Source organism: Heptranchias perlo, chromosome 11 (assembly GCF_035084215.1).
Source record: "Heptranchias perlo isolate sHepPer1 chromosome 11, sHepPer1.hap1, whole genome shotgun sequence".
In the NCBI taxonomy this organism is placed as follows: Eukaryota; Metazoa; Chordata; class Chondrichthyes; order Hexanchiformes; family Hexanchidae; genus Heptranchias; species Heptranchias perlo.
The window spans coordinates 7733135-7751038 of NC_090335.1; the positions used below are offsets into that span (position 1 = coordinate 7733135).

Consider the following 17904-nt stretch of genomic DNA (forward strand, 5'->3'; position numbering starts at 1 on the left):
ACATTATCTTTATTTACAGTACCGGAGGTTGCAACCCCTGTTTCACTATTTAAAGGGGCCGCACCTCAAGTTTTAGTTACCTTGAAGTCCTTGTCTTCGGGCACCCAGTGAACAGGGTGGGGGAGAGAGGCGGGGGGTGAGCGGATCAGATGAACCCCTGGTGGGGATGTTCCTGGGCCAGGCTAAAACCACCATCCACTGGAAGCATCCACATGCAGGATTGTTCTGACTGCTGGCCGCTGTTCCACGGCCTTCAACACACCCGGGTGACCTTGGAGAGGGATCGCGTGGGCTCCACCAATACACTTGAAGCCTTCGTGGGCGACACAGGACAGCAACTGTGTCACTAATGAAAGGAACCAGATCATTGGTTAATTTTATTTTTAGTTGCAGACATTTTAATTTGATTGGACGATTTGTAATAGTGGGGCCCTCCTCTTCACTAATCGTCATATTCAGTCCGAGAGCCATGGGGCAAATCACATTGCTCCAATTCAAAATACTCCAATGACCAACACACAAGAGCAAATCAGATCCTGTCACATCATTGCTGGGATCTTTGGAATTGACACAATGTGATTGTGAATGAAAAGGCCTCAAGTTTGGAAGTGAATCCATAGAGACAAAGGAGCAGGTCACAAGCACCAAACGCTGATAGTGTGCAGCCCCAGTGGCCTAATGGATAAGGCACTGGCCTCCTAAGCCAGAGATTGTGGGTTCAAGTCCCACCTGGGGTGAGTTTGGTTTTTAAACCAACTGCATTCTGTGAAAACCAGCTCTTTGTCCTCATTGCTGAATATCAAAGAGCTCAATCACACGAGGTGAAACTTATTCCGAGGAGGGGCAAGGAAACATCGACAAAACCACTTGCTTTTCACATAAAATCGACATTTTGCCCAACACTCAACTGTACCAATTGCTGACACACAAAAGCAAGTCAGATCCTGTCACGTCATTGCTGGGATCTTTGGAACTGATACAATGTGATTGTGTGTGAAAAGAAAGGGATGGCCCATAAAAAGGCATCAAATTTGAAGTGGACAGACTGGGACAAAGGGACAAGTTGCAAGCACCAAGGTCCTCTTGCACAGCGCCCCAGTGGCCTAATGGATAAGGCACTGGCCTCCTAAGCCAGGGATTGTGGGTTCAAGTCCCATCTGGGGTGAATTTTGAGAATCATAGAATCATAGAAGATACAACATGGAAACAGGCCCTTCAGCCCAACATGTCCATGTCGCCCAGTTTCCCACGAAGCTCGTCCCAATCTTACACACTCAGGGAACAATGTCACCTGCACTTTCCAGGCAAACAATGTCCCTTTGTCTCATTTTGCCGAACACTGTCTTCTTCTTCTCCTCCTCTTCCATGCCTAACAGTGCAAGAGGAAACCCATTTCTTGCACTGCTTTCCATCCAGCCGGTCATGCTCTCGGTTTTTCCCGTGTCAGAGTCCATTCTAACATGAACAGTTGTTACCCTGACTCGCAACTCCTTACCAGGACCACCAGATCGATATGATGGGGGGGGTCGTTACTCTGCTCCCATCAGACACGAGTACCCCACCGGATGTCAGCCCACCATTCAGGGACCAGAACTCTCGTCTACACTTGCCAGGACTGTTTTAGGGAATCAAAAGTGTTCACAACTGCTGCCAATCATTGCTGAAGTGTGTGGAATTGGCAGATATATTTTTGCGTTATCGAGTGTCTCGAAGGCCACCTTGGAGAACGTTTACCCGAAGATCGGTGGCTGAATGTCCTTGACTGCTGAAGTGTTCCCCGATTGGGAGGGAACCCTCCTGTCTGGCGATTGTTGTGCGGTGTCCGTTCATCCGTTGTCGCAGTGTCTGCATGGTCTCGCCAATGTACCATGCTCTGGGGCATCCTTTCCTGCAACGTATGAGGTAGACAACATTGGCCAAGTCACAGGAGTATGAACCATGTACCTGGTGGGTGGTGTCCTCTCGTGTGATGGTGGTATCTGTGTCGATGATCTGGCATGTCTTGCAGAGGTTGCCCTGGCAGGGTTGTTTGGTGTCGTGGATGCTGTTCTCCTGAAAGCTGGGTAATTTGCTGTGAACGATGGTCTGTTTGAGGTTGGGTGGCTGTTTGAAGTCGAGTAGTGGAGGCGTGGGGATGGCCTTAGCGAGGTGTTCGTCGTCATGGCGTAGTTTCTCCGCTCCGGGGAAGTACTGGACGATGAAGGGTACTCTGTAGGTTGCGTCCTGTGTTTGTCTTCTGAGGAGGTCTATGCGATTTTTCGCTGTGGCCCGTCGGAACTGTCGATCGACGAGTTGAGCGTCATATCCCGTTCTTATGAGGGCGTCTTTCAGCGTCTGTAGGTGTCCATCGCGTTCCTCCTCGTCTGAGCAGATCCTGTGTACTCGCAGGGCCTGTCCATAGGGGATGGCCTCTTTGATGTGGTTAGGGTGGAAGCTGGAAAAGTGGAGCATCGTGGGCTTGCGGTAGAGTGAGGTGCTGAGGTGCCCGTCTTTGATGGAGACTCGTGTGTCCAAGAAAGAAGCTGATTCTGAGGAGTAGTCCATGGTGAGTTTGATGGTGGGATGGAACTTGTTGATGTTATCGTGTAATCTCTTCAGTGATTCTTTGCCGTGGGTCCATAGGAAGAAAATGTCGTCGATGTATCTGGTGTATAGCGTTGGTTGGAGGTCCTGTGCAGTGAAGAAGTCGTGCTCGAACTTGTGCATGAAAATGTTGGCGTACTGGGGTGCGAATTTGATCTCCATGGCTGTTCTGTGTGTTTGGGTAAAGAACTGGTTATCGAAGGTGAAGACATTGTGATCCAGGATGAAGCGGATGAGTTGTAGGATGGCGTCCGGAGATTGGCTGTTGTTGGTGTTGAGTACTGCGGCTCTTGCAGCGATGCCATCATCGTGGGGGATACTGGTGTCGAGTGCTGAGACGTCCATCGTGGTGAGAAGTGTTCCTGGTTCAACTGGTCCGTGGGTGCTGAGTTTTTGTAGGAAGTCTGTAGTGTCGCGACAGAAGCTGGGGGTTCCCTGTACGATGGGTTTCAGGATGCCCTCGACGTATCCAGAGAGGTTCTCACACAGGGTTCCGTTGCCTGATACGATAGGACGTCCGGGTGTGTTGGCTTTGTGTATCTTTGGGTGGCAGTAGAAGTCTCCCACGCGGGGAGTACGTGGGATGAGAGTGCGTCGGATGCTTTGAAGGTCTGGATCGAAGGTCTTGATCAGTTTGTTGAGCTGGTGGGTGTGATCTTTGGTCGGATCTGCGGGTAACCGTCTGTAGTGTTCCTGGTTGTCCAGTTGTCGGTCTGCTTCTTTGCAATAGTCCGTTCTGTTCTGTATGACGATGGCTCCTCCTTTGTCCGTTGGTTTGATGACGATGTTGCGGTTGGTCTTGAGAGCGTTGATGGCGTTGCGTTGTGCTCGGGTGACATTCTGGACTGTCTTGTGAGTGCGGCTGATGAATCTGGCATTGACGCATCTCCTGACATCTTGAGCATACATGTCAAGCTGAGGGCAGTGACCCTCCGGAGGAGTCCAGTTTGACTCTTTCTTCTTCGGTTGCTGTACCGCGGATCCCTCTGTCTGCTGTTCCGGATCGTTGATTGTCTCACTGGGTTCGCTGCTGAAATATCGGGATTTGTGGAAGAATTCCCGGAGCCTCATTCTCCTGATGAATTCCTCTGTGTCCGCCGCGAGACCGATTGGGTCCATTTTGGTGGTGGGGCAGAAATTGAGCCCTCGGCTGAGAACTTCGATTTCGTCTGGTTGAAGAGTGTGGTCGGACAAATTGACGATAGACCTCCCTGTGGTTGTAACCGTGGTACCGGGGGAGGCTTGGTCGATGCTGGTGGTGATGCCGAGTTTCTCAAGCTTCCTGCTCTTGGTTTTCATGTAGGCAGCGTAGTTCCGTTGCCTCGTCTGTTTGGCGGTGTCTCGTAGCTGGTCTGCTGTGTCCTGAGTACAGGTTGAGAGTATGGACTCTATCTTGGTTTCGAGGTTGCGGCGTCTGCTGTAGAGTTGGTGTACGAGATGGTTGCAGAGTGTGCGAGAGGTACGACGGCAGAGTCTCTCAGCGTAATCTGAGTTGTGCGTCGAATTGAGTGGGTTCGTGATCTGTAGTCCTTTCGGGATCTTGTCTGCTTTCTTGCAGCTCTGTAAAAACTTGATGTCTGTGTCGATATGCGCGATCTTCTTGGAGATCCTCTCCACTGTGCTCCACGTCATCAAACCAGCGGACAAAGAAGGAGCCATCGTCATACAGAACAGAACGGACTATTGCAAAGAAGCATACCGATATGGACCACGACTACTGGCTGTTCACCCTCCCACTCCAGAATGTCCTGCAGCCGCTCCGTGACATCCTTGACCCTGGCACCAGGGAGGCAACATACCATCCTGGAGTCACGTTTGCGGCCACAGAAACGCCTATCTGATCCCCTTACAATTGAATCCCCTATCACTAGAGCCCTGCCACTCTTCTTCCTCCCCTCCTGTGCAGCAGAGCCACCCGTGGTGCCACAAACTTGGCTCTTGCTGCTTTCCCCTGATAAGCCATCTCCCCCAACAGTATCCAAAGCGGTATATCTGTTTGAGAGGGAGATGGCCCCAGGGGACTCCTGCTCTACCTGCCCAGTCCTTTTACTCTGCCTGGTGGTCACCCATTTCCTTTCTGCCTGCGTAATCTTTACCTGTGGTGTGACCACCTCACTGAACGTGCTATCCACGATAGTCTCAGCATCACGGATACTCCACAGTGAATCCACCCACAGCTCCAGCTCCGAAATGCGGTTAGACAGTAGCTGCAGCTGGACACACTTCCTGCACACATGGTCACCAGGGACACTGGTAGTGTCCATGACTTCCCACATAGTGCAGGAGGAGCATATCACGGGTGCGAGCTCTGCTGTCATGACTTGCCTTAGATTTACACTGCGTTCACCTCTCAGACTCTCCTCCCGCTCTTGGGACTCTCCTTTTACACTGGGCTCACCTCTCGGACTCTCCTTTTACACTACGTTCACCTCTCAGACTCTCCTCCCACTCTTGGTCTCTCCTTTTATACTGTGCTCACATCTCGGACTCTCCTCCCACTCTCGGTCTCTCCCTTTATACTGTGCTCACCTCTCGGACTCTCCTGCCTCACCTGTGACGTCGCACAGTAGTTGTCTCTTGTTGCAGGTCTGCTGCTGATTTTATTCCCCACTCTAAGTCTTCTGCTGCTCAGGTCCGCCGCCGCTCTGCAGAAAATGTTAGGAAAAGCAAGGCAAAGCAGCACCTCCTTCCCCCACTTCACCGAACTCCCACACTCACCAAACTCTCAGCTGTCTCACTCTGTGCCTGCCGCACTCCGTGCTGGTTGCGTTTGCCACTTTTCCGCCCACTCCACCAACCCATTGATATCTTCTTGGAGTCTACAGCTATCCTCTTCACCATCAACGACACGGCCAATTTTTGGGCCGTCTGCAAATTTGCCAATCGTGCCCCCTACATTCAAGTTCAAATCATTAATATATACCACAAACAGCAAGAGACCCAACACTGAGCCCTGTGGCACAACACTGGAAACGGATTTCCATTCACAAAGACATCCATCGACATTTACCCTTTGTTTCCTGTTACTGAGCCAATTTTGGATCCAATTCGCCACCTTTCCCTGTATCCCATGGGCTTTTACCTTTCTGACCAGTCTGCCAGGTGGGACCTTGTCAAATGACGAACTAAAATCCATGGAGACAACATCCACTGCACTCCCCTCATCAATCCTCCTTGTCACTTCCTCAAATAATTCAATCAAATTTGTAAGGCATAACCTTCCCTGGACAGAGCAGGAGGAGGCCATTTGGCCCATCGAGTATGTGCCTGCTCTTTGCAAGAGCCCTCCAATTAGTCCCACTCCCCTGCTCGTTCCCCGTTGCCTGGCAAATTTCTCCTTTTCAAGTAGAAGTCCAATTCCCTTTTGAAAGTTACCATTGAATCTGCTTCCACCGTCCATTCAGGCCGTGCATTCCAGATCACAACAACTCACTGGGAAAAAAAATTCTCCTCATTTCCCCCCCGGAGATTTTGCCAATTATCTTCACTCTGTGTCCTCTGGTTACCGACCCTCCTGCCAGCGGAAATAATTTCTCCCTATCCACTCGATCAAAATCCTTCATCATTTTGAACACCTCGATTAAATCTCCCTTTAAACTTCTCTGTTCTAAGGAGAACAATCCCAGCTTCTCCAGTCTCTCCACATAACTGAAGTCCCTCATCCCTGGTACCATTCTGGTAAATCACAGGAGAGTAATTGGACAAAAATTGACACCGAGCCACAAAAGGAGATATTAGAACAGGTGATCATAAGCTTGATCAAAGTGGTAGGTTTTAAGAAGCGTCTTAAAGGAGGAGAGAGAGGTGGAGAGGCAGAGAGGTTTAGGGTGGGAATTCCAGAGCTTGGGGCCGAGGCAGCTGAAGGCACAGCCACCAACGGTGGAGCGATTAAAATCGGGGATGTGAAAGAGGCAGGGATTGGAGGAGCTCAGAGATCTCAGAGGGTGGTAGGAGGTTACAGGTTGCAGAGAGAGGGAGGGGCGAGGTCATGGAGGGATTTGTACACAAGGATGAGAATTTTAAAATTGAGTCGATGCCGGAATGGGAGCCAATGGAGGTCAGTGCGCACGGGGGTGATGGGAGAACGGGACTTGATGTGAGTTAGGATACGGTCAGCAGAGTTTTGGATGAGCTAAAGTTTACGGAGGGTGGAAGATGGGAGGCCGGCCAGGGGAGCAATGGAATAGTCAAGATTAGACGTGAGGAGGCCATGGATGAAGATTTCAGCAGCCGATGAGCTGACAATTACATCTGGCCTGTAGCCAAATCCATCGAGGGGATAAAATCCACAATTGACCCTGACTCAGTTGAGTGTGTCGAGGAGGCTCAGCCATATGGAGCGATTCCGGTGAATTTCACCCATATTCGGACGGAGCTGCTCATTGGTGTGAGGCTCCAAAGCCTCCCTTGGAAACATCGGCCTTCCAAATTGAGGCATCTCTCGGAGATTCCCTTGGCCCCATTCTGCTCTGAGTGGAGGGATTTCCTGAACAGGTCACTGCTGCATACTCTCCCTCGCCTTCCGTCCCGACATGCCCTCGGGTAATATCCTGCTCACCGGCAGAGGCGAGTGTCCTCTCAGGAAAGCCCTGTATTTGGGGTTCCTTCTCTGCTCCATTGGAGACCTGGGGTGGAGAGGGTTGCATGAACATTCTCCTCGGCCATTTCACAGATACCCGGCCACTTGTCCATTTTGTGGGTTGGATGAAGATATACATTATCATTACTTAGAGTACCGGAGGCTGCAACCCCTGTTCCACTATTTAAAGGGGCCACGCCTCAAGTTTCAGTTACCTTGAAGTCCTTGTCTTCGGGCACCCAGTGCACAGGGTGGGGGAGAGAGGCGGGGGGTGAGCGGATCAGATGAACCCCTGGTGGGGATGTTCCTGGGCCAGGCTAAAACCACCATCCACTGGAAGCATCCACATGGAGGATTGTTCTGACTGCTGGCCGCTGTTCCACGGCCTTCAACACACCCGGGTGACCTTGGAGAGGGGTCGCGTGGGCTCCACCAATACACTTGAAGCCTTCGTGGGCAACGCAGGACAGCAACTGTGTCACTAACGAAAGGAACCAGATCATTGGTTAATTTTATTTTTAGTTGTAGACATTTTAATTTGATTGGAAGATTTGTAATAGTGGGGCCCTCCTCTTCACTAATCATCATATTTAGTCCGAGAGCCATGGGGCAAATCACATTGCTCCAATTCAAAATACTCCAATGACCAACACACAAGAGCAAATCAGATCCTGTCACATCATTGCTGGGATCTTTGGAATTGACACAATGTGATTGTGAATAAAAAGGCCTCAAGTTTGGAAGTGAATCCATAGAGACAAAGGAGCAGGTCACAAGCACCAAACACCAATAGTGTGCAGCCCCAGTGGCCTAATGGATAAGGCACTGACCTCCTAAGCCAGGGATTGTGGGTTCAAGTCCCATCTGGGGTGAGGTTAATTTTAAGCCAACTTCATTCTATGAAAACCAGCTCTTTGTCCTCATTGCTGAAATGCAAAGAGATCAAAGAGCTGAATCACAAGGAGGTGTCCAGTCAATGGATGAAACTTATTCCCAGAAGGGGCAAAGAAACAGCGACAAAGCCACTTGCTTTTCACATAAAATCAACTTTTTGCCCAGCGCTCAACTGTACCAATTGCTGACGCACAAAAGCAAGTCAGATCCTGTCACATCATTGCTGGGATCTTTGGAACTGATACAATGTGATTGTGTGTGAAAAGAATGGGACGGCCCATAAAAAGGCATCAAATTTGGCAGTGAATAGATAGAGACAAAGGGGCAAGTTGCAACCACCAAGCTCTTGTTACACACAACCCCAGTGGCCTAATGGATAAGGCACTGGCCTCCTAAGCCAGGGATTGTGGGTTCAAGTCCCATCTGGGGTGAAGCAGTTTTTGGCTCTGAAGCAAAAGCCAAAACACCTTCTCTGAACATTGCTCCATTCCGTGACAGTCAGGGAGCTTTTCTTTTAACTTACCAACCAATCCAGGGAGTCCCTGTCCAGCACCCTTCTCACTCTGTCACTTGCTTTCCAGTGGAACAAACCAATGCGATGCTTCTCCCAAGCTGTGCGCCATCCCAATACTCAGGGAACAATGTCACCTGCACTTTCCAGGCAAATAATGTCCCTTTACCTCCTTTCCTCATTTTTCCAAACACTGTCTTCTTCTTCTCCTCCTCTTCCATGCCTAACAGTACAAGAGGAAACCCATTTCTTGCACTGCTTTCCATCCAGCCCGTCATGCTCTGGGTATTTCCCGTGTCAGAGTCCATTCTAACATGAACAGTTGTTACCCTGACTCGCAACTCCTTACCAGGACCACCAGATAGATATGATGGGGGGGGTCGTTACTCTGCTCCCATCAGACACGAGTACCCCACCGGATGTCAACCCACCATTCAGGGACCGGAACTCTCGTCTACACTTGCCAGGACTGTTTGAGGAAATCAAAAGTGTTCACAACTGCTGCCAATCATTGCTGAAGTGTGTGGAATTGGCAGATATATTTATTGATAAAAACAAAGTGAGTGGCGACAAGAACAGGTAGAATGTTATGAGAGCGTAGAGCAATGACCAATTGCACAAAGGCTGTGGTAGTAGCTGTGACCCAATGGCCTAATGGGGAAGGCAATGAGTTTGGGAATCACTCGAGCAAATGAAAGTGACAGACAGGAAAAGACCAACTGGTCTATCTAGCCTGTCCCATAAAGTTGTGTTGCCCGATGCATCTCGATACAGATACTCCCCACCCACCCAGAGCCGTGTAATCCCCTGGGAGAGGTGAAAAAAATAGATTAAAAATGGAGGACAATTAGAGAAATAAAATCTGTAAATTCCTCTCTGACCCCTTTAGGTGATCAAAACTAGTCCAGGAGATCACATGGACCCTGATTTATATTATGGGATAGCTTCCTCTTCTACAACGTAATCTCCGTCTTGGTCCTGGAAACAGGACTTTAAAATGTCTTTTAAAAGAACTTGCATTTATATCGCACCTTTCATGACCTCAGGACGTCCCAAAACGCTTTTTTAGACCAATGAAGTAATTTTGAAGTGTAGTCACTGTTGTAATGTAGGAAACGCAGCAGACAATTCACAGACAGCAAGATCCCACGAACAGCAATGAGATAATGATCATATAATCTGTTTTAGTGATGTTGGTTGAAGGTTGAATATCGGCCCCAGGACACTGGGGAGAACTCCAAAATAATATCATGTGATTTTTGCAAAACACCTGACCTGAAATACAGCACAGCTCTCCCTCAGCACTTTAGTAAAGTGTCAGCCCAGATTATATGCTCAAGTCTCTGGGAGCACCGATCAGACCAACCTTCATGTATCAGCCTTGGCTCAAAGATTGAGTCAGAAGGTTGTAGGTTCAAGTCCCACTTCAGGCTGACACTCCAGTGCAATGCTGGGGGAGTGCTGCATTGTCGAAGGTGCTGCCTTTTGGATGAGATGTTAAACTGATGCCCCGTCTGCCCTCTCAGGTGGATGTAAAAGAACCCATGGAACTATTTCGAAGAAGAGCAGGGGAGTTCTCCCCAGTGTCCGGGACAATATTGATCCCTCAACCAAAATCCCAAAAAAAACAGATCACCTGTTTATTTCTCTCATTGCTGTTTGTGGGATCTTGCTGTGTGTAAATTAGCTGCCACATTTCCTACATTACATAGAATTACATCGAATGTAATTAGCTGCATCACTGGCATCTACCTGACAATGTGGAAAATTGCCCAGGTATGTCCTGTCCACAAAAAGCAGGACAAATCCAATCCGGCCAATTACTGCCCCATCAGTCTATTCTCAAGATATCCTTTATATAATATGGAGACCAGGACTGTTCTCAGTACTCCAAGTGTGGTCTAACTAAGGTTCGATACAAGTTCAACATAACTTCTCAGCTTTTCAATTCTATCCCTCTAGAAATGAACCCTAGTGCTTGATTTGCCTTTTTTATGGCCTTATTAACCTGTGTTGCTACTTTTACTGATTTGTGTATCTGTACCCCCAGATCCCTCTGCTCCTCGACCCCATTTAGACTCTGATTTTCCAAGGAGTAGGTGGCCTCTTTATTCTTCCTCCCAAAATGTACCACCTCACACTTAATGTATATGGAAATTCATTTGCCAATTACACGCCCATTCTGCAAGTTTATTGATGTCTTCTTGTATTTTCTCCCATCCTCCTCAGTATTAACTCTACCCCCTTATTTGGTGTCGTTACAACTTCACTTTGAAGTGACTACACTTGAAACGTACTTCACTGAAGTGCTGTGGGATGTCTCGAGGCCATGAAAGGTGCTATATAAATGCAAGTGTTTCTCCTCCATGCCTGTCACGACGCACTCAGCACCTCACCCAGTCACCATGTACATTGGGAGACGGCCCATTGTCTGCCGGTTTGGAGAGCTGCGGACAATATCAGAACGGTGAGAGGGTCATTGCATTAAATGCTAGCACAGAAACATTAGTGAGATCCCACTCCTTAAGACTATTCATTTTTAGTGATGGAGCTTTCGACATACCAGCTCTCTAACATTTTCTTTGCTTGCACCTTTTTCTGAACAGAGGCCGTGTGAAAATGGCCGATCTCTGCCCTTGTGAATCCCAGCTCGGAAGCCACAATGGTCCATTCAAAGCCCAGGTCTTTGGCGAGTTCTTGGACAGACTTCAGGTTGATCACTGCATCCTGGGTCAGGAAAACAGCTTTTAAAATAACCCAATACAAAAGGTGCCAGCAATATCTGCTTCAACTGCACAAGACATTAAAAGCAGCACCTCAAGTAGATAAGGTTACAGAAAAAGTTCATGGAATAGCGGGTTTAAGGCAAGAGGTAATGGTGAATCTAGATACAGGATTAAATGGAAGAGATTGAGGACAGAGAGCAGTAGAAAGGTTTTTGCACAGAGGGCTGTGAGGCTGTGGGTTATGGTGGATACACTACTGGAGACAGTGATTGCAGCAGGGATGGTGTCAACATTTAAGAACAGGTTAGACAGGTCATTGATGGAAAAGGGAACGAAGGGATAGGGTGGACACATGGGATTAGGATACTGTTCGTGTGGGGGATCAAGACCAGCACCGACTGGTTGAGGCCAACGCCCTGTTTCTGTGTTGTAATTTCTATGTCATTCTCACAGCTTTCAGGCTGTGGCATGAAATCTGTGGGTTAGATTTTGGTCTGGCCCGACCAGCCCCCCTCTCCCGCCTCTCTTTCCTCTGGGGCAGGCAAACTTCCCGTGCCTGAATTTAGCCAAGTTAAGATGTGAGGGAACACGTCGGAAACACAGTCTGAACTCTCCCCATCTGAACCATCCCCCCCATTCGTACTGTTCCTACCGGCAGGATTCAGGAAAATCTGGTCTAAGTGCGGCCTAACCAGGGGTCCTTAAAGGGCCACCATCAAAATGGTCAATTTTTAAATATATTTACCTCAATGTGGATCCAGGAGCTGCAGGAGGGGTCGTCTGGGCACCAAAGTACAACCACCGCCGCCCGCTCCCCTACTCGACCCCCCTCACCCCGGTTCTCAGTCCACCTCCCTCTCCCGATCGCTGTCCCCCTCCCTCTCCCGATCTCTGTCCCCCTCCCACTCCCGATCGCTGATCCCGCCTTCACACAAAGGGTGGTGGAAATCTGGAACTCACTCCCCCAAAAAAGCTGTTCAGGCTGAGGGTCAATTGAAAATTTCAAAACTGAGATTGATCGATTTTTGTTGGGTGAGGGTATTGAGGGTTAGGGAACTAAGGCGGGCAGATGGAGTTAAGATGCAGATCATCCAAGATCTAATTGAATGCCGGAGTAGGCTCGAGGGGCTGAATGGCCTCCTCCTGTTCCTATGTTCCTCTCTCCACCAGGATGTCACCCTGACAATGCACGATCCAGGCACGGGGGCATGTCAGGCAGGACTGTCGATATTTCTGGCAAGTGATGTCATCCCACCAACTCCCCCTCAGTCTTTCTCCCTCCTCTAGCTGAGGATATTGGGTGTAGTAAAGTCTCACTCTGCTTCACTGCTTTGTTTCTCTCTCTTCTCCACTTGTTTCTCACCATCTTCTCCACAGCTGTTCCCACCTTCTTCTCCTCAACCATTATGTTTCCCTCTTCTCTCCCATTTCCCTTTCTCTTTCTCCTCTTCCACTTCTATTTCCCACTTTCTTCTCCTCCAACATTCTATTTCTCACTTTCTCTCTTTCCTGCCCCATTCTGTTTCTCACTTTTTCCTCCGTCACTTATGTTTCTCTCTCCACCATTCTCTTTTTTATTTTCTCCTCCTTCACTTCTGTTTTTCTCTCTCCTCCTCCAATTCTGTTTCTCACTTTCTTTTTCACTTCTATTTCTCTTTCTCCTCCTCCACTTATTATTGCTCTCTCCTTTTCTTCTATTTCGCTCTCACTCCTTTCATATCTCTCTCCTCAATGCTGGACCCTCACCTTCACTTCCATCACCCCCTCATCTCCCTCACATTCATTTTTCTCTCTTCCTCCATTTCTGTTTCTTGCTCTCTCCCTCTCCTCCATCTTTGCCTCATTTTCTCCAGTTTCATCGTTCTCCCCCCTCACTTTGCGTATCTTCCTCTCTTCTTCTGTGTCTCTCTTTAACCTCCTTGCCGTCTGTTTCACTCTCTCCCTTCCATTCATCTCTCTCTCTCTCTCATCAACTTCAGTTTCTGTTCTCCACTTTCACCTTCTCTCACCTCCCTCACTCCTCTCTCTTCTCCACCTAGTCCGGATACTGCTATCACTGCGTAAGGTGGATTTGCCCAAAGGACAGAGGATCCATGAGGAACGGAGAACACCTCAACACAAGGAGGCTGATCACCTCAACATCCCACAAGCCAATACCATTGTCCCAAGTGAAGTCGACCAGTTTAACCAAGCAGCTGATCAATACAATTCATACAAGTTCTGGAAACATTGCTAACCACCAGCACACACACTATCATCTATCCAATAGACTAGCTATCTAATGCTGTTAACTTGCCAGCTAACTAAGGCGTTTAGTCCGAAATTAATTTCACCAATTTACATCAATCTCAGGCACTGATCTCAACGACTATTTGATAAGCAGCGACCCAGTTAATGCTGAATTATTGTAATATCACTGAAGTGCCTGCTATTCATTTTGTTAATAATCCTATCTACTAATTATTGGCATCTCAATGTTTGAGTATTGCTAATCATGATTTGAAGTTAATAAACAATTGTTAGTGCAAGACTTGTCTGACTTCTGTGACGATATGGCAAGAAAGGGTTAATTCATTCACTCAGTAACTTGTGGGCATCCTAACTGGGTGTTGGGAAGGTGAACTCATGTTCAATAGGAACTGGGTGATGGAAGGCAGTTCGGTGGGGCAAACGTTGCCAGCATTCTTGTACTAACGGTTATGGTAGCATGGTGGTTGTGTTACTGGTACCAGTCGTCCATAGAACCTAGATGAATAATCTGGAGGTATGAGTTTAAATCCCACCACGGCAGCTGGGGTATTTAAATTCAATCAATTAAATAAAATCTGGTATTAAAGTATTCGTAATGGTGGCTATGAAACTACTGGATTGTCGTAAAAACCCAAGGAAACCTGCTGTCCTTACCTGGCCTATATGTGACTCCAGATCCACAGCAACGTGGTTGATTCTGAAATGGCCGAACAAGCCACTCAGTTGTAAAATCTCACTTTTTAAAAAAAAGTTGAAATAAGAATAAAACTGAACGGACTACTCGGCACTGAGACACAACAAAAGCAAACCAAGCCCAGTCGACCCTGCAAAGTTCCTCCTCACTGAACAGCGGGGGGCTTGTACCAAAATTGGTGACAGCTGTCCCACAAACTGGTCACAGAATCATACCTTTCAGGCAACATCCCAGACTCTTCCATCACCATCCCTGGGTACGCCCTGTTCCACCGGCAGGACAGATCGACCAGAGGGAGCGATGCAGTGATATACAATCAGGAGGGAGTGGCCCTGGGAGTCCAGAAGATTGACTCCGAATTCCCCTGAAATCTTATGGCATCAGGTCAAACAGGGGCAAGGGAACCTCCTGCTGTGGTGATTACCACCTATCGTCCTCCCTCAGCTGATGAATCAGTCCTCCTCCATATTGAGAAGCAGCAAGGGCACAGAATGTACTCTGGGTGGAGGGACTTTAATGTCCATCACCAAGGGTGGCTCGGTAGCACCACTGCTGGCCGGGTCCTGAAGGACACAGCTGCCACACTGGGCCTGCGACAGGTGGTGAGCGAACCAAAACGAGGGGAAAAACTGACTTGACCTCGTCCTCACCAATCTACCTGTCCCAAATGCATCTGTCCACGACCACCGCACAGTCCTCGTGCAGACGAAGTCCCGTCCTCGCACTGAGGGCACCATCCAACGTGTTGTGTGACACTTACACCGTGCTAAATGGGATAGATTCAGAACAGATCTAGCAGCTCAAAACTGGGCATCCATGAGGCGCTGTGGGCCATCAGCAGCAGCAGAATTGTATTCCAGCACAATCTGTAACCTCATGGCCTGGCATATTCCTCACTCTACCATTACTAACAAACCAGGGGATCAACCCTGGTTCAATGAGGAGTGTAGAAGAGCATGCCAGGAGCAGCACCAGGCGTACCTAAAAATGAGGTGCCAACCTGGTGAAGCTACAACTCAGGACGACATGCATGCTAAACAGCAGCAGCAACATGCTATAGACAGAGTTAAGCGTTTCCCCCACAACCAATGGATCAGATCTAAAGCTCTGCAGACCTGTCACATCCTGTCGTGAATGGTGGTGGACAATTAAACAACTAATGGGAGGAGGAGGCTCTGTGAACATCCCCATCCTCATTGATGGCGGAGTTCAGCACTTGAATGCAAAAGACAAGGCTGAAGGGTTTGCAACCATCTTCAGCCAGAAATGCTGAGTGGATGATCCATCTCGGCCTCCTCCCAATATCCCCACCATCACAGAAGCCAGTCTTCAGCCAATTCGATTCACTCCAAGTGATATCAAGAAACGGCTGAGTGCACTGGATACAGCAAAGGTTATTGGACCCGACAACATCCCGGCTGTAGTGCTGAAGACTTGTGCTCCAGAACTAGCTGTGCCTCTAGCCAAACTGTTCCAGTACAGCTACAACACTGGCATCTACCCGACAATGTGGAAAATTGCCCAGGTATGTCCTGTCCACAAAAAGCAGGACAAATCCAATCCGGCCAATTACCGCTCCATCAGTCTACTCTCAATCATCAGCAAAGTGATGGAAGGTGTCGTCGACAGTGCTATCAAGCAGCACTTACTCACCAATAACCTGCTCACTGATGCTCAGTTTGGGTTCCGCCAGGACCACTCGGCTCTAGACCTCATTACAGACTTGGTCCAAACACGGACAAAAGAGCTGAATTCCAGAGGTGAGGTGAGAGTGACTGCCCTTGACATCAGGGCAGCATTTGCCGAGTGTGGCACCAAGGAGCCCTAGTAAAATTGAAGTCAATGGGAATCAGGGGGAAAACTCTCCAGTGGCTGGAGTCATACCAAGCACAAAGGAAGATGGTAGTGGTTGTTGGAGGCCAATCATCTCAGTCACAGGACATTGCTGCAGGAGTTCCTCAGGGCAGTGTCCTAGGCCCAACCATCTTCAGCTGCTTCATCAATGACCTTCCCTCCATCATAAGGTCAGAAATGGGGATGTTCGCTGATGATTGCACAGTGTTCAGTTCCATTCACAACCCTCAGATAATGAAGTAGTCCGAGCCTGCATGCAGCAAGACCTGGACAACATCCAGGCTTGGGCTGATAAGTAACAAATAAAATAGGAAATTCACACCAGACAAGTGCCAGGCAATGACCATCTCCAACAAGAGAGAGTCGAACCACCTCCCCTTGACATTCAACAGCATTACCATTGCCAAGTCCCCCACCATCAACATCCTGGGGGTCACCATTGACCAGAAACTTAACTGGACCAGCCACATAAATACTGTGGCTACAAGAGCAGGTCAGAGGCTGGGTATTCTGTGGCAAGTGACTCACCTCCTGACTCCCCAAAGCCTTTCCACCATCTACAAGGCACAAGTCAGGAGTGTGATGGAATACTCACCACTTGCCTGGATGAGTGCAGCTCCAACAACACTCAAAAAGCTCGACACCATCCAAGATAAAGCAGCCCGCTTGATTGGCACCCCATCCACCACCCTAAACATTCACCCCCTCCACCACTGGCGCACCGTGGCCGCAGTGTGTACCATCTACAGGATGCACTGCAGCAATTCGCCAAGGCTTACTCGACAGCACCTCCTAAGCCCGCGACCTCTACCACTTAGAAGGGCAATTGCAGCAGGCACATGGGAACAACACCACCTGCACGTTCCCCTCCAAGTCACACACCGTCCCGACTTGGAAATATATCGCCGTTCCTTCATCGTTGCTGGGTCAAAATCCAGGAACTCTCTACCTGACAGCACTGTGGGAGAACCTTCACCACACGGACTGCAGCGGTTCAAGAAGGTGGCTCACCACCACCTTCTCAAGGGCAATTAGGGATGGGCAATAAATGCCGGCCTCGCCAGCGACGCCCACATCCCATGAATGAATATTAAAAAATTCACTCGTAGACTGAGTGGTAAACCCCAGGGGGTTCCTTCGTGAGAAATTAACGATTTGTCTGTTTCCTTGGTAAATCGTCCTTCGTGCTCTTAAAGTGTTGACATCTCTGCATTTAGGGTTTTGAGACTATGAACCCAGAGTGGTTGAGTCTATAGACTTAAAAGTGTTGAAGTCAAGATGTTCCTACCTTGGCCCTGGTTCACCTCTCCCAGGATGTGCTTGACCTGGTCGCGGATGTAAATAGATTTCCCCCCTTGGCTGGGTTGGGCTGTGGTGGTGGTGAAGGGAACGGTCCCTTTCCCTGTCTCCGGGCTTTGCGTCAAGCATGGATTTATCCCCCGTGACTGATGCTTGAGTCACACTGCCCAAAGGACGGGGTGATTTGGGGGGGCCCAGGCTGCTGCTCTCTGTCTGGCCCAGAACCCAGAGAGGAGACCATGAGAGATTCCTCAACCTCCGATGATGTACTCCGAACGGTGAGGGATCCCATTGCCTTGCGGAGGGTGTGTGAGTGTAAGCAGGTGAACTCTGCCGTGTCATAGAATCATACAGCACAGGAGGAGGCCATTCAGCCCATCGTGCCTGTGCCGGCTCTTTGAAAGAGCTCTCCAATTAGTCCCACTCCCCTGCTCGTTCCCTGTGGCCCTGCAAATTTCTCCTTTTCAAGTATTTATCCAATTCCCTTTTGAAAGTTACTATTGAATCTGCTTCC

At 48.9% G+C, this 17904-nt stretch overlaps 4 non-coding genes across 4 annotated transcripts; all 4 read left to right on the forward strand.

Moving 5' to 3' along the window:
• The first annotated feature begins 664 nt into the window (after positions 1-664).
• Positions 665-737, forward strand: trnar-ccu (transfer RNA arginine (anticodon CCU)). Its single transcript has one exon. It is a non-coding gene; the product is annotated as a tRNA-Arg (tRNA).
• Positions 738-1092: 355 nt separating this feature from the next.
• trnar-ccu (transfer RNA arginine (anticodon CCU)) lies at positions 1093-1165 on the forward strand. The gene has a single exon. It is a non-coding gene; the product is annotated as a tRNA-Arg (tRNA).
• Positions 1166-7961: 6796 nt separating this feature from the next.
• Positions 7962-8034, forward strand: trnar-ccu (transfer RNA arginine (anticodon CCU)). Its single transcript has one exon. It is a non-coding gene; the product is annotated as a tRNA-Arg (tRNA).
• Positions 8035-8414: 380 nt separating this feature from the next.
• Positions 8415-8487, forward strand: trnar-ccu (transfer RNA arginine (anticodon CCU)). The gene has a single exon. It is a non-coding gene; the product is annotated as a tRNA-Arg (tRNA).
• Positions 8488-17904: the final 9417 nt, after the last annotated feature.